The 16216-nt window shown below is 41.0% G+C and overlaps 1 protein-coding gene across 15 annotated transcripts in view; it reads left to right on the plus strand.

Annotated features, from left to right (window-relative positions):
• The window catches only part of TACC2 (transforming acidic coiled-coil containing protein 2), a 147463-nt gene that overhangs the window by 69880 nt on the left and 61367 nt on the right, over positions 1–16216 (plus strand). The window lies entirely within an intron of this gene.

Genomic DNA, 16216 nt, shown 5'->3' on the forward strand with positions numbered 1-16216 from the left:
CCTGCTTACTCCAGTATATATACTGCAAAAGACCAGAAGAGGGAGCTTGGACTACGCTGGTTATTATTATGTTGATCTTTCCTACTGTTTTTAAATCAATAATTTTTTAGGGGTTTTTCCAAATATTTTCTCTTCTTGAAGTTCAAATTTGTTTTGTTTTGTTTTGTTGTTTGGGGTTTTTTTGTGAAACCGTGCAAGATCAGGTCGTATTCAAGAGGACTGTTCCACTCATTCCCCTTCAGATGCTGCCAGCGTCTTCCCCACCCCACACTACTGATTTGTATTGTAGTTGTCAATACTGAGGGAAGAAGTTCAGCTTGGTTTTGCTCTTGCTGAAGAAATGTTGAATTATCTTGATTTCAAAGTTAAATGTTTCTCTCCTTCAGATTTGCATTGATTGATGCCATAGTGTTTGATAGATGGCCTAGGGAATTTTTGATTGGAAAACCCCCAAACTGAGTCCTCCCATCTCAAATATAGTCAAGATGAGACATGTGCTTGGATATTCCTGTCAGAGCTTCAGATGACGCCTGTCTTGTGGGTGATTAACCAGTATGCTGTTGTGGCTCAGCAATAAAGGCATGCCCTTATTGTGACATCTATTAATGGAAAAGGTCACAGCACAGCTGAGAATATTAAACGGGCACTCCCTAGAGAATAGCGTTCTCCACCCCACAAATACAGGCCGGCAGTTTGTGACAAGTACAATACAGGACAGGAGACACCACGGGAAATACAGCTATTCCACTAAAGCTTTGTTCAGAAATGTCAAAAGATGCCACAGTCAGCAGGAGAATACTCTGAATCACGAATGAAAATGTACACAATAGACATGTTCTGCTGTGGAACAGTGAATGAATACCTATCAGCAAATGCTATTAAAAAAAACATCCACAGTATAATATCTAGGAAACATGTTGGTTAACTATTTGTTCTAAAGCTCTGATTATTTTGACCAGAAAACAGTGTCCTCACCTCTAGTGTATATGCTTGCTGTAGCACAGTTAGGCCAAGTCTTCCATGTAATGTTCCTCCATGAGACTGTACTGGACCTGCACTTTTTAACCTGTTGATAGTTGGTGGGGAACAGAAGTGCTCGAAGGTCTGTTTTGCACCAGTATGCAAGTTCTGTAATCTGCAGAGAATTTTCTGAATGAAGGGTAGATACCGTGGTAATTCTCTAAAAATGGAGAGAAATGGTCAGGTGAGGTTGTAAGTTAGAAAACATTCACTCCAAGATGTTGTCTCTTTCCAGAGAATCATCCAAAATTGTTTGAACTTAATGGATACCTGGGACTGAATTTCACATTCTGTGAGTGCTTTAGTGTAGTCACAGATGACTATCGTTTACAAATCCAAATTGAAACCACCAAAACACATGGTGATGTTTTTTTTTTCCTTTTCACCAGAATTCAGCATCAAAGAGAGGAGAAATAATTTTAGAACTCTGCAGACAAGCAGAGCTGCTGTGCTCACATATTTAGATTGGCTTGTGCCCCTGAAGTTTCTGTTTGGTTTTGATAATGAAGTAGTGTGTTTAATAATGTAAATATATGTGCGTGCGTAAGAATCTCTTGGATGGGGTAAACAATGGTCTAATTAAGTACTATGAGTAGAACTGCTTAATGCAGAATCAAAATCCAGCCTAGGATGTCAGTAACCAAAATGTACACCAGCAAGCATCCTTGTTACGCCTTGAGAACAGCAGTATTATCATCCACAGCCTTCTTTCTCTAAAGCTGAACTTGCGTGTTTGCTCTTTTTGTAACATGAACAGAGACTTTCACAGATCTTAATGAAAATTAAGATGCATACAGAGGTGAGAATTAGAGATATCTGTGGGACAAAAGATAATTCTTGCATCCTTTTGAAAAGCAAATATATTAGTGTCCAAATAACTCTTTGCTGTTATAATCAGCTGCTTATGTAAACCCTTCTTGGACTATCTTGCATTTTTATGTGATTCATGTGTATCAAGTCAAATCAGCCATGGAAAACTGGGTTGTGTTTCACTTTGTCACATTTATGGCAACTGCCTGGACGGCAAGGTGCTAAACTTCTGCAAATGCTGTGCCACTGCACAATTTTCTGCAAAATAGATCCTTGAGGCATTTCAGCCTCCTCTGTGATTATGATGGTCACATTATGAACTGTGTCACAGACAGTTCATAATTTGGGAGAAGTGCTGAAATATTGCTAGTGAGTGTAACTTGTCCTTTATGGAAGCCCTACGGATAGAGCTGGAAAGGCCCTGAAGAGCTGATCCATCCTTCTGATTGTCCTATGAGGAAGAGACACGGATATAATCCATTCTGTAGAGCAAAAAGCAAATGCTGTCTTTGTGCATGTCCTCACCTGTAGCCTCACTACCTGCTTTGAAAGCTACACCTGTGATGTTAAATGTGGCTGGTGTGATTGGAGAGGTGGGTCCTCCTTGTTGTCAGATACGGGGTCAGTTTTCTTTCAAAAGCTAAAACAGGCTGTACTCATATCATTTTGAGAGACTCTGGATGGATAGGGAACTTCTGCTGATCTGTGAATCTCTGAAATTAAATACACATCTCTGTCTTACGCAGTTTTCCTGAAATGAGCCTGGAACCAATTGGAAGCACAGCAACAAATCTTTCTATCTGAATGCAAAAAGTCACAACAGTCTTTACAGAAAGCTCTGCTTTCTGCATCGTTGTTTTCCAAAAGGTGGTTTCATAAAACTTCCCTGGGAGGAAGCAAAGCTGAATTATTGGTGTCACACAGAAAAACAGGATAAGCTTTATGACTTCTGGGTTTTATTTGCTTGATCACATGTTGAAAACAAGTTTTCTCCTTTTGCCCACCTTTGGAGAGGCTTGGTGTATAACTAAGTAAGTAAAAATTAATGTATTGCCTTCATTTATGACCAATACTGATAATCCTAGACTGAGTTGCTTTTAATGATGTAATGAAAACCAAGAAGGGATTAAATGGGATTCAAAAGCACAAGGGTTTTTTCCTTGAGTGGATTTAACCCTTTTGAAAGGGATGAGTCATTCCACTAGGTTTACACGTGCACTGAGCAAGGAAGAGATGGGAAATACAAGTGAGGGATACAAATGCAATCTCAAGGCCTTCTTGTTTCCACAGTGTGGGGTTTTGAGGGTTTTGGGGTTTTTTTTTAGGAGGGGGTGTTTTTACATGTATTATATGAACTGGATGGTAGTATACCTCTAATGTGTGTCTGGACTGTTTGGTGCACAAGTGAAGTGATGTTTTTTTATAATAGCAACAGAATGAAGGCATTGAAATGAAGTTGCTTAGGTCTTGGAAACTAAACTCCAAGGATTTTTCTTGAGGCTTTGTGGCCGACATCCCAAAAAGCATTCACCATCTTCTGAAGCACAACATAAAAAATAGATACCTTCCACGTAATCAGCCAGTCTCTAACAAATGGACAGGAATGAGCCACAGTCCTGCTCTTCATTCATTTCCTCCATTCCACGTTTTTAAAAGAGATTGTGTCTCCTGAATGATGTGTTCAGAACTGCTCAGCCCCAGGCAGGAGGATGCTCTGTGTTGCTCGGTGTAGATCTCTTCAGCCTATTACTGACTAATAGCATCAAATCCTGGGATGTCTGCTGTGTTTCAAGCCAAAAATGTTGTGGACTAAGTGCATTTTCTTGTAGCTGATTGTGGGACTGGTATGGTGGGGTCCCCAGACAAGGGACTGGATCCTGCAGGCTTCTCTGAGTGAAGAGAGAACACCCATGTTGTGTGCTGGCAGAGGACAGCTTCCATAAAACAGCAGCAATTCAACAAATAGCTTCCAGTAACTGCATTTTTAAAAGGCAAAGCATTAATGGATGCTTGACAGAAGCAGGAAATTTCACCAGTTTTCTAACAATATCTTTGTTCAGAATTTGGGCTCTCTGGGGTGCATTCTGCCTGCATGTTTATGCTTAAAGAGAGCAATTATTTGTGTGTGTTGTAAAGCTTCTCTCTGTATGTGGCAGTGGGCAAAAGGGCGATGGTAGCCCTCTGTTTGCTTGTTATTACTGTGTATTTTACAGGTTCCCTCAGGCGATATATGGTAATTTCCTTGCTGCTAGAACAGGTTCAGCAGCATGAAAATGAGTATGTCATTACACTAATTAATCCATCCACAAGGAATTTTAGAATGGCATTAATCATCTTGCATCAACCCTACAAAACTGGCAGTACAGATTCAAGGCAGAGATTATACACCTGGCTTGGGTTGCGGTTCCCTGGCACTGTGGCATGCACGGTGACAGCTCCGAGGGCACTAGAGGAGTCTGGCATTGCCAGGAGGGTGGAGGACTTGCAGGGGATCACCTCTTGTCCTAGAGCAGGTAATGCATGGGTTAAAACTGTTGAGTCAGATGTATTTTGTATTTCTCAATAATCAATGTTATGCTTAAATATGGCCTGTGCCTTTGGGGCTCTCTACCCCTAATGCTAAATCTTTTAAAAACAAAAGCAAAAAATACCCCTGAAAAATACCAAAAATACTTCAAACCAATTTTCTGTTAACTCTTTTGAAATCAAATTGAAGCTGTAAGCTAACTTCTTTAAGAAGTTACCCAGTTGTCATTTGACCACCCATCCTTGGCAGTCACAGCAAAGACTTGCACCAGGCGGGAATACTGTTCTTGTCTGATTTCTTCATCCTGCATTTTCATAATCTAATCCTTCACGTAGGCCCTGAGGGCAAGAGACCTTTGGATTCTGCCTCCTGAAATCTCCTGCAACAAAGTGCCCCCGGAGAGTGTTATTCACACTGATCTTGTCAGCTGAGGGCAGGTGCATGAAAGCCCTTAAAAATGTCAGTCCCCTCTCGGCGTTACGCAGCTCCTTTCCTAACAAGCCTGGCTCCAGCTGTCTTAGGGATCTTATACCTTGGGATGTTTAAAGTCTTAGAAAGAAGCACGGAAGCAAGAAAAGGTCCCATGGTCTGTGATGGCGATTCTGCAGCTCCGGTGCACGGAAATGTCAACAGAGCTTTGGGCGTTTGGCTCATGGACATAGTCTGCAGAGGCATATTCAGCAGTAAAACAAACTCCTTCCTTTGGTGTGGTTATGCTTGTGGTCCCAGTCTGTGGGCCAGAAATTTGGAAAAAAGGGGTTTAAAGTTTTGTTTGTGATCCATTGAATTCAGGCCTGGTTCATACAGTAGTAGCACGATACAAATGAAATCCAAAGTTGAAGTGTCTGTGCCTCAGCAGGAGGAGAAAGCAAAGGAGCAAATGAGAGGCCAAAGGCTGCACAAAATTATGTGGGATGAAGAGTTTTCCACAGGGGTTTGGCTGCCCTGGAGCTTTAACTTGGGTCTCCTCTGTAGATCTGCATGATAGACAGACCCCCTTGTTCCTTCGGTGAAATCTCTGCACGGCCACCGTGGAGGCTTCCACACTTGAAGATGTGCTCAGCCCTCAGAAACCTAATCTCCCTGTTTGTATGGCTTCTTAATTTCATAAAACGCTTTTGTACACGGAATCGTCTGGTGTGTTTTGTTCTCACGTTAGTGATCGTAATTCACTGCCGACCTCTGAAAGACTGTAGCCCCCCTGGCATCCTGAATAGCACTGTGCAGAGGCCCCTTTTGTTATCTTTGCAGTGGGTTTCCCATGCAGGAAATTTCAATAACTAAGCAGGCATCTTGGTTATTCATAACTCTTAATGCCATTAATCTCACTTGCAATTTAGATTAAGCAGTGACCTTAGCAACTAAACAGTGATCAATGGGGATGGGGGGCACAGTTATTTATTTGTTTTATTTTTATTTTATTTTTATTTTATTTTAGAAACCCATTCTAGTGTTTGTTTCCTGTGAGTTGCAGTGTCCATCCTGGGTGCATCACCACTGGTCACTCCATTTTTCTTTGACTTGTCAGATGGAAATACTCTGTCAGTGTGCTCAGACTTAAAATTTTGTGACTGGGGTTTTTTTCATGAACTAACAATGTATCAGTGCAAATAAAGCATTCGTGCGGTGTTAATCTAGATAAGTGGTGGAGCAGGCAATGTGTTTAGCAAAGTATTTAACCTATAAGAGTAAGTTAAATCTCTGAAGCTTTACACCTAGTATCTCCTCCTGTTATTTTGTGGTGTATTATTTTATATCACGGTAACACAGATAGGGCTGTGTTATGCCAGGTATTGTACAGAGGCAGTTGAATGAATTGCTTTTATTTTTCTTGATGAGAATATTGAAAAGTACCCCACTGATTTAACACACTCTAATTATTTTACTGCTCAGACTTCATTTACACTCTAGTCATGAATCAGTACCCCACTCTAAGCCCATTAAAAAAAAAAAAAAAAGAAACAACTACAAAAAAAAAAAAAAAACCAACAAGACCATGGTTTCAATCTGAAGTCTGTCATTCTTACTTCAGGGCTGAATTTCTGATTTATCTGTACTGGAGTGGGATTAAATTAGGGATAACTGGATCTTTGAAGGATGGTGATGAATGTGCCTTTAAATTGCTAATTATAGACTATAATCATATATTAATTATACTGTGGACATGAACTGCACTAAATGCCTATTTATTAGGTGCTACTAAAGCATAGGTGTTACACTTTATGTTAACACTTTACTGTTTTTTGCCAGTAAACCAAAATTTGTTGCATATTTCAGGTAACTTTCATACTTAGTCTTTCATTTGTAGCACAAAGTTGCCCCATAAACCTAAGAGAGAGAAAGAAAGAAATCTGCTTTTCTTCCACTGCTCTTGCTACCTGACAGCAAGAGATCATTCCTCTCTTCACCGATTTGCATGGCTCTCCAGGAGGTGGCATTTGCTTAGGTTCTCTCTTGGGGATATCATCTTTCAAAATAACAAGATTTTAAATTTTAAATGGTGGTCTATTCACATGCAATACTGTGGCTATTCCCTAAAGCAAAAAAAAGTTAGAATCGCACCTCTGGGGAGAGAGAGATTGGAAGGGTTACGGTTGCTTTCTGTGCTTAGGTGTGACTTTCTGAAGGATTTGATGACAGAACCAGCATTAAGTATTGCCACTGTCCCTGTCCCACAGCAGTGCAGGAGTGCAGGCAGTGAGCTGGATTGTGGAATGACCTGGCTGGAAAAACAAATGCAGGTTCAATGTGGTCTCACAAAAATTCCTGCTGGCACATCTCTGGGCATAACGTAAGGGTAGAATTACCTGGATAAAGTGAAGAACCAAAGTGAAGGGTAGCAAATGCCTTGTAGCGTTCAACCGGCAGCCTCAGCAGCTCATTGCTTGAAGAGGTCTTTTAAGTGACTCTCCTCAAGACAAGTGATCCGCTCTTGGTCACTTTAGAGAGGGAGGTAAGACTAAGGAGCAAAAATCTGTCTGCAGGAGTGAGAGACCCTGATTTGGAAAATAAACAAACAAACAAAAAATCCTAAGTGTCCCAGGACAAAAAAATGCATGATGAGTAAATTAGCACAGGAATATGAGGAACGTGTCTAGAGCCATGTATTTTTGTGCAGCCTATAATGAAGAATGCTTGAATTCTTTAAAAGCCTGTAAAACTGCTTACAGTATAACCTTCAGAAAAATGAACTCCAAACCTTGAGTGCCCACATGGTTGAAAACAGTCTGCTTGACCTTCTCTGTAACACAAGGATCAATGCTGGTCCTGGTAGACCTGTATTTCTGGGAAGGACTTAGCAGACAGAGCCTGTGCTTAGACAGCGTATCAGCAAAGGCCAAGGAGGGCTGGTGCTCTTCGAAGGGTTTTAGAGTACAGGAGTCTCCAGCCTTGGGTGTCCTAAAAAGGCTGTCACCACTGCACTTCAAAAGATGTCAATGCTTTTATGTGCTAATGTGTTCTCAAAAGTACAGCCAGCCCCCCAGAGGCACTGGTGTGCCTTGCAACTGTGTCTATACAGAACAGTGTTGATTTTTTTGAGCAGTGTGGTCCTTTTAGTCCTTTAGGAAAGATGTTGCTTTTTCTTAGCAGTCTGATGTTGTGGATGCCCTAGCCATGAGCCCTTTGATACCTGGCAGCCTAATAATAAGGGAGTCCTTGGGGTGAAAACTTCTTCCCAGGCTGCACTCAAGGCTTTGGGATCCAAAGGCAATATAATCTAAATATTAAAAAAAAAAATATTTGGGGGGAAAGGGGATTCTGTTTAAACAGTAATCTATCCTTTGTTAACTTCCTCCCCCCCGCCTTTTTTTTGTTTTTTTTGTAGACAGTACTGTTCCTCAGAGCTTTGGCAGCAGCCTTCAGGATACTAGAGAAACCCATTTGTTATTGGGATGTTTGGTTTTGCTCTGTTCTATGCAGTTTGCTTTATATGGTGCTCATTTCTGCGGAGTACCTCAATAATGCATTGCAGCTAGGAGATATAGCTTAATATTTACCCACTCCTTCCCAAGGGGGTTGGATGTGTGAGGGAGGGTTTTCTTTCAGTGGGGTCTTTGATGTTTCCATGTGTGTATGTGTGGTCATGTTTATAACTAGCATAAATGCCTAGCACGATGGACAGTGAAGCCAAGAGCAAAGAAACAGAACATAAATTTCAGTATATCATAAACCTTATCGCAGTCCTGTCCAGCACTGTTTTTTGATGGAAGCCAAAAATTTCAAATTGGGTGCAAGTGACCAAAGTCTGAATTTATATATAAACATGAAATGTAATAAGACCAAATATTTAGGGGCCTGTACAGCATTTTAAACAACTAACCAATAGACCTCAAATTTCAATAAAACATTAATTTAGTATAGGCCAAAATATGGCTCTTGCTTAAATGGATGAAACAGGCAGGAAAAGAAAATTATACATTTTAAAGGATGGTACTGAATACTTAAATAGTCTTTTTCAGCAGTGGGATCACAATAAGTTGTTATGGGTCTGTTCATCCCTAGGCTGAAAGGCCTGGGGTACCTTTAAGTCCTTTGAAGCCACACTGGGATTTTTTTTTTTTTTTTTTTTTCCCAGCTACATCTGTGTGTTTTTCAGGTTCCAGAGAAGTTCTTACAAAATGTACTTACAGCGTCAACACAGTTCTTATATTTTTAAAAGCCAGCACTAAATTTAGTACTAAATTGATGCTTCTTGGCAGGCCCAGAGGATGAATTGGGGCCAGACAGGAGAGGGAGAGCTCCCCTCTCATCCGAGGTCTTTCTTACTGATCAGGGCGGGCTGCAGGGAAAACCTTCCAGTGCTGCTGATCACACCACGTTTGTGTTCAGACTGGAGGTCTATCAGACTCCGTGCTTCTGCCCCACAGAGAAATCAAAGGCCAGAGCCAGCTTTGCAAGCTTACTGCTGTAGTTGCATGATGCTTAATTACGTCTCCTCTCTCTGAAGTGCAAGAAGTGAAAGGAGTGACATGATCCTCTGAGCATCTAGAGTAGTTTAAAGAATATGTGGGTTTAGATGAATGTAGCAACAAGCAAAATGACAGAACCTCCCCAAACGTCAACCTAGGGTTGGTCCACAGACAGCTTTGTAGTGTAACAGATTTTATGGCCAAATCAGAAGTAAATCTATGGTCTGGCTTCTTGCACAGTGTTGGCCAGAGACTGCAGTCTATTAATTGTTACACTTGCATCCCTTAGTCAACAAACTCTTTCAAGTCCAAGGCTCAGTTATGAGCACATCTATTTTTGAAAGACCGTCGCAGTCTGGAGGTTTAAAATTATTACATGTGTTCCCTCCCCATGAGGTAACTGTACTCACTATTAAGAATTTGCATGTAAAGGTTGATTTGATTTTGTTTTCCTAATTTTAGTTTCTCTCATTGGATCTTGTTGATGCAGTACTTGGTCAAAGCCACCATTGCTTTCGAACATGTAACTTCTCTTTGTGCAGGTGCCTTTGGGTGTAATGGACTGAGCTCCTTCGTCTTTGGTCTGAAACATTTTCCTAAGGCTCCAAGCAGCTCTCTTCTGGCCAGTCAATGAAGTATTGACACTAAACTGACAGAAGCACATCCATCAAGGTCTCACTAGAGTTACAGCTCATGTTCTTGTTTTACCAGTGCTCCAGTTCACATTGCTGTAATTGAGCTGCTTGGATGGTTATTTTTCAAAGAGAAGAGTTAAATCCTGTCTCCTTTATAAGCAGGAGTGGCACAGAGGCCACTGAGCTGTCCTTGTGGTGAATCTCTGAGATGTGCCGTGAGCTGTGCTCATGAACTGTGGTGAGAGGGAGGGGAGAAGGAGGCAATACCTTGTCTGTGACACCCCTCACAATAGACCAGAGCCCCCTGCTAACCCGGACAGCATGTGTAAAGAGACCAGGGGTATAGTTGGGCTCAAAAGGCTGAAGCCCTTGATCATGCAGACTGCCAGTGAACATGTTAGCCAAGACCTGCTATTTCTAGTGGAGCTTGAATATCTGTTGCATAGAAGTGTTGGGGAATGGGATAAAAACTTTCTCCACTATACAGCTCCTGAAAGGATCATGCTGCCTCAGAATAGGATTTAATCCAAGCCTTTTTTTGTCAGGCCTTTGGTTATTTAATAGATGTACACGTGAAACTTGAGAGAGTTGACACAGGCATTTTAAGTGTATTCTTTACACTTGTTAGGAAGATGCTACAACATTCCTGTTTTCCCCGCTGGCAGGACAAACAGTGCCTGTGTTCTCCCTTTTGGCTTCCAGGTACCTGCTAGGGCTTTACTTTCTCAATATGGTGTTTGCCTTTCTAAGGAATTTTTTTTTCTCAATGTCTTCCTTTTCTCTGTAACAAATGAAATCTAGTAGGGAGCTCTTATCATATTCAAAAGACCAGTCCTCTGTAGTTCAGTAGAGCTACCACATGCAAAACTGAAGCTGAGCTGTAACCTCAACCTAATAGGCTCTCTGAATACAGCCATGTAATTTTAGTCTGTTGGCTGATACCATTCATTTCCCATATTGGATGCAAATACTGGAGTTATTAACCATTTCAAATCTACTGCCAGAGTATACATGGGGCTTTTCATACACTTTCTTCAAATTCTGTGTTTTACTTACTTTGGAATGCTCCTGACAAGTGTTTACCTGACATTACATTAAAATTTTGCACACTGAGCTGTGTTTTTATTTGGCTCTACTGATTTGCTGTCATTAACAAAATTGTCCAGTTCATGGCATTTTATGCTTTTCCTGGTAAGTGTCTGGTGAAGTAAATACTGCTGTAAAAGGGCTAAAAAGCAGCCTGTATTCTCTAGCACAGAAGAGGTGCAACCCTGTCAAGTGACACTGTCCTGTATTTTCAACTCCTACTCTGAGAGTTGTAGAATTGTGACAGTGCCTGGGACAAGTCTGGTTCCTCATCTCTTGTCTGGTGATGGTTGGAAACGGCTGTCTGGGCAAGTCGGGCTGCCCAAGCAGCGAGAGCCTTCCCCTGGGATCTGGCAAATACAGAAGGCGTAGTGAGCTGCCACCACCTTGACAAGGGAGCATCAGAGCTGGGCTCTGCTGCAGAGCTTGGGGGTTAACTGTGGCTCAGGCACCCAGCTGGGCACCAGAAATTCTGAAGCTCAGTCCCTGAGTGAGGCAGTGCCGCTGCTTCTCTGGGGGACTTGAGATGAGTGTTGAGCAATGAGACATTAGAAATGAGGGTTTGGCTTTCACCAGAAACGAAACAACCCCAAAATTGTAACTTGCTTGGAAGTTTGTGGCTAAACAAAGTGCTGGCTCACTAGCTTTTCCCCTTAGTTAAAAAAAAAAAGAGAAAAAAAAGGCTCATTTATTTTGATACTGTTCATAAAACAGAATTTAATTTTAGGCAGTCTCTGGAAATGAAATGTGCTTTGTGTTCACTAAGCATCTTTGTTTCTTCTTATCCCAAGAACAATTGATTGTGGGTGCACCCAGAGAGACAGAACCTTGCACATGTATACAGCAACCCTTATTTTTGTAAAGTAAGCAAACCCTACTGGATTTCCCTTTTTGCATGCAGAGAAAAAAACCAGAAGCTGTTTAAGGCATAAGCCTAGTGAGGCCTCCACTGAAACACAAAAGCCATGCTGTGGTAGGTGCTTGGAAGTTAGTATGTTTTAATATTTCTGTTCAATTTATCTGATCCTTTTGACCTCTCTGCCTTGTCACGTATCCAGAATTGTTACATAGCTTCAAGCCATTTGTGTCCCTAGAGTTTAATTCCTAGTATAGGCGGTAGTGCCACTGATTTTTTTTTTTTTTTTTGCTCCTTTAGTGATGCGAAACATAATTTGTATGTGGAGCATCTGTTATTTGCTAAAGACGGTGATGTGGAGAGTGATGGAGCCCAGCCCTTTCAGCTTGTTAAGCACGTGAATTCCCAGTACCCTGGTACCTCCACTGTGGCAAAACGATAAGCTTACGCGTAGGGTTTGGAATGCTGTTTGCTTGGGCTTGTACTTTCTGGGCTTAAAGATCCTCAGCACTAATCACATCAGTATTAGATGATGAGCATCCCCACGGCTCTCCACCTCATTGTCCAGCAAGGGGGTCTGTGCAGGCAGAAGCAAAATGGTTAAGTGCACCGATCTGTTGGATGGAGCTGTGCCGGGTAGGGTCCGCTCCCACATTGGCTTGTTTACCTTGGCTGCTCATGATAGTCTCCCTACGTTCCTCATGGAAGATTCCATTTTCTGCAAGAGGGATGAGCTCATTTGTTTAAATGAAAAAAAAGCAGCCGTTCTGCTTATTAATCCTCTCTGCAATCATCCCGATATGCACAACTTGCCTGTTATTAAAGGGAAATGTATGCACGGCATCCAGTGCACACGTGCATTTGCATTTCAAATCAGCTGAGTCAACACAATATAATGGTCCTGCCTGTAGGTCCTTAGGGAGCCACAGTAGCTGACAATGTGTGCTTAAAGGGAGGGTCTGCTTTTCTTCTTCTTTTTTTTTTTTTTTTTTTTTTTTTTTTTGAAGCCAGTTTCAATAGCCAATAGTCCTGTGTTAGAGGCGCTTGCACCGTAGCTGCTTGGACCACTGATGTTTAGCAGATGATTAGCCTGCCACAGTGGCTGGGATTTTATTTTATTTTATAAATAGTGTTCATCTGGACAAAAAAAAAAACTGGCAACAGTTCAGAGAAGAGAAGCTGCTGCTGAAGTGTTTCTGCTTGTGCCACTGATGCAAGCAGCTGTTTCCATCTGCACTGCAGTATTGCAGCCTCTACACAGTCAGAGCTCTCAGGGCTCCTTGCTGGTGGAATTACAGAGGAAGCTGGCCTTGCTCGCATCTAGCTTCAACCCAAGGGCACGCTGAGGATGGGAGGGTCGCAGTCTCTGCAGCAGGCACAGACAGGTAGCCTGAACCGGGAACCGTCAGAGGCCATGTAAGTGTGGATTCCCCTGTCTCTCCTCTTTTTCCTCTGTACTGTTGGGCCTGCAGCCTTTCTGCACTTAACCTGTGTGGTGCGTTAAGGAGCTGACTTTTGTGTCTGAGGCCTTTGTTTAATGCTAATTGCATTCAGCCGGAGACATAGTTAAGGTTTGCTGAATATTGCAAGTTATATTTGATAATGCTTTCCTAGTAGGCAGGCGCCTCGCTTGGACTGACCACCTCGATGCATTTGTGTTGAGCAATAGCTGTGTACCATATGTTTTGTCTTTTTATGTTTTGGATGCATAATCAATCAAACACAATGACCATTTCCAGTGAACAAAAAAACACCCCTTCCCCCCTCCCAAACCTACCACCTCTGTGTTTTCTATTTAAAATGCACAGCATGGAGCTGCATTTCACTGGTTTTTCAGAGTTTCTTTTTGCTTTTCTCTATACAGATACTGTTTTTCAGGTCACATCACCCTTGTCAGCATCCACCCCTGTCATGGTATTATATCCTCTGATGAATCATAAGCAAGGGGTCCTTAGATCTCTTCTCACTGAAGGCCAACTCTGAAAGATTCATTGGGGGGAGGGAAGAAAAAGCAAACAATTAGTGGCTATTCAGAACAAGTTATCACTTTTTCAGATGGCTTAATCATATATAAAAGTGCACAAATATGTATGTGCATGCAGAAATAGCAAAGTCATTTCCCATTTGCAAATAGGATTTTGTCATTTATTGGTTGAGGATTTATTGGTTTACTTAGCCAACAGTCTTTGCTCCCTAACCCTCCACCCCAAACTACTAAGCTGGCATGCTAGAGCATGGACCTTACCTCTGAATGGATTTTAGAAGAATTGCCTTGTCTCCTATTGTCGTTTCAGTTGCATAAATCACATTTATCTAACATGTCTGAACACCGAGTTAATTTCTGATCATGTATTTTGGTAAGTTTTAGGTATGTATCCACTAGAGCTAGTCTATAAACCAGCCTCATGTAGGTCTCTAAATTTTTGTTTTTTAATGTTATGTCTGCTTATTAAGGTAGATCTGATTATAGTTGAGACATCATTTGTATGTTTGAGATAAGTCCTTCAGAGTCAATGGGGAATGATAAAGCAGTAACTGATAGTTTTGCCTCTATAATAGGCCTTACAAGTAGGTGTATGCTCCCTATTGTCATATTCCGGTATATCGGCAGATAGCTTTGCTTGATACTGTCTTGTTATATTTGTAAGATACAGGCCTAACAGCATTCCTGTATCCTTTGTTCCTTTGATGTATAGCTTCACCAATTAAGATTTTTTTCTATATCGTTCCATCATACATAGTACTAGCATTCCTATATACAGCATCTATTTTAATGGTATGGTGGAATAAACTGATGCCTCATTATCCTTAAAGTACTGTAAATTACATTTTTATCTGCACAAACTGGTGCTGATTTTTAACAGTGATCCAAGGACTGGGCAATAAAAGAGATGTAGCTAAAGCAGGGTTCAGTGTTTTTTATCTACAATTTTCACAGCCTTTCTGTTCTGTTGAAATTCATTCTGTTGAAGAACATACTGATCAAGGTGTCTATATATATGTATGTATATATTTTGGGAGCACATGAGTAAATTATATTGTCATCTCTTTCAATGACTTCTCTTATATATAAATATCCTCATCTTTTGCAGTTAGTCATTGCTGTGGGGTTTCAATATGATCTTTTAAGGCCCAACATAATCAACAGATACACTTTTAGCACAGGCGTCATTCAATAACTGTTGATGTCCTAGGGAAGAGTTTGTGAAAGATATTACTCATCTTGTATTAAATAAATCACTAAGAAAGTATGCCATTTTCTTTACTCCAACTACATACTCTTTAAAATAAGTATGGAGATGTTTCTTTATCCTTGAGAAAGTATGAGCCTGTTTTCCCAAAACAAGAACATCCTTATAGGATGTCATGGTAATCAGTTCTGGTCTGAGGTTTTGACTTTGTACCCTAATAACTATAACTTTTACCAACGCTTTTTTAATGAGGTTACATTTAACTTACTTCGCAGACACAAGCAAATTCCTTAATGGCAGTGATAGTTCAGAGGCAAAAACATCTGGCCATGTCCCAGGCAAGTTGGGTAACTGCCCATGCAGTTACAGCATCCCTGAAGTCATCATTTTAGCCATCAGCAGAGGCTGACTGCTTAATGGAGACATCTTCTTAACACAGAGAAAGCCAAGTTGGATTTGGCTGCCCTGAGTTCATTAGATTAGAGGGGTGTAAATCAGAAATCATTACTGGAATAGATTTATGTTAGCATCAAAAAAATACAGAGACAAACAAATTCCTTAAATAGCTGCTGGTTTAGGAGTTTCTCCAAAGTGTCCTATGATGGACTTTGCTAATCTCTAGGGAAAGTGTAGAAAGAAATTGGTGGTAGAATCGATGCTGAAAAGGGGTCTAGGTTAAGATTTTAGAGTGCATCCATGATTAAATGTGCTTTTTTTGCATGTGTATGCCAAATTCCCAATTTCAATGTAAATTTGTTTCAGCCAGGAAAAAAGTATTTGTAATAAAACCAGTATTGACACTAACAGCCTGGGGTATTCTGTTGTTGATTGTGGATTGTTAGTGACTCAGTCACTGGCAGTAGCAATTGTCCTTTTATTTAAAGAAAAAAAAAAGTCAATTTTGAATGATAAAAAAGGGAAAGCCCAAGGGAAGCCCGTGACAATAAAAGTTAACTGCAGATAAAAGTGGCGTGGTTCAGACCTCGCTATTGACATTATAAGCACTGTCATGTGCTTTGCAAATTGCAGCAGGCACCCTGGTGGTCACAGATTTAGCTAAATCAAGGGCACGTTTCAATCAGATAATAGGAATGGACTCGGTTGAAATAAAGGCAAATGACAGTACGATGATGTTTAGCGTGCATGAATTTGTTCAGGTGCATACACGCTTACATCTAGTG

Source organism: Aptenodytes patagonicus, chromosome 5 (assembly GCF_965638725.1).
Source record: "Aptenodytes patagonicus chromosome 5, bAptPat1.pri.cur, whole genome shotgun sequence".
Lineage (NCBI taxonomy): Eukaryota > Metazoa > Chordata > Aves > Sphenisciformes > Spheniscidae > Aptenodytes > Aptenodytes patagonicus.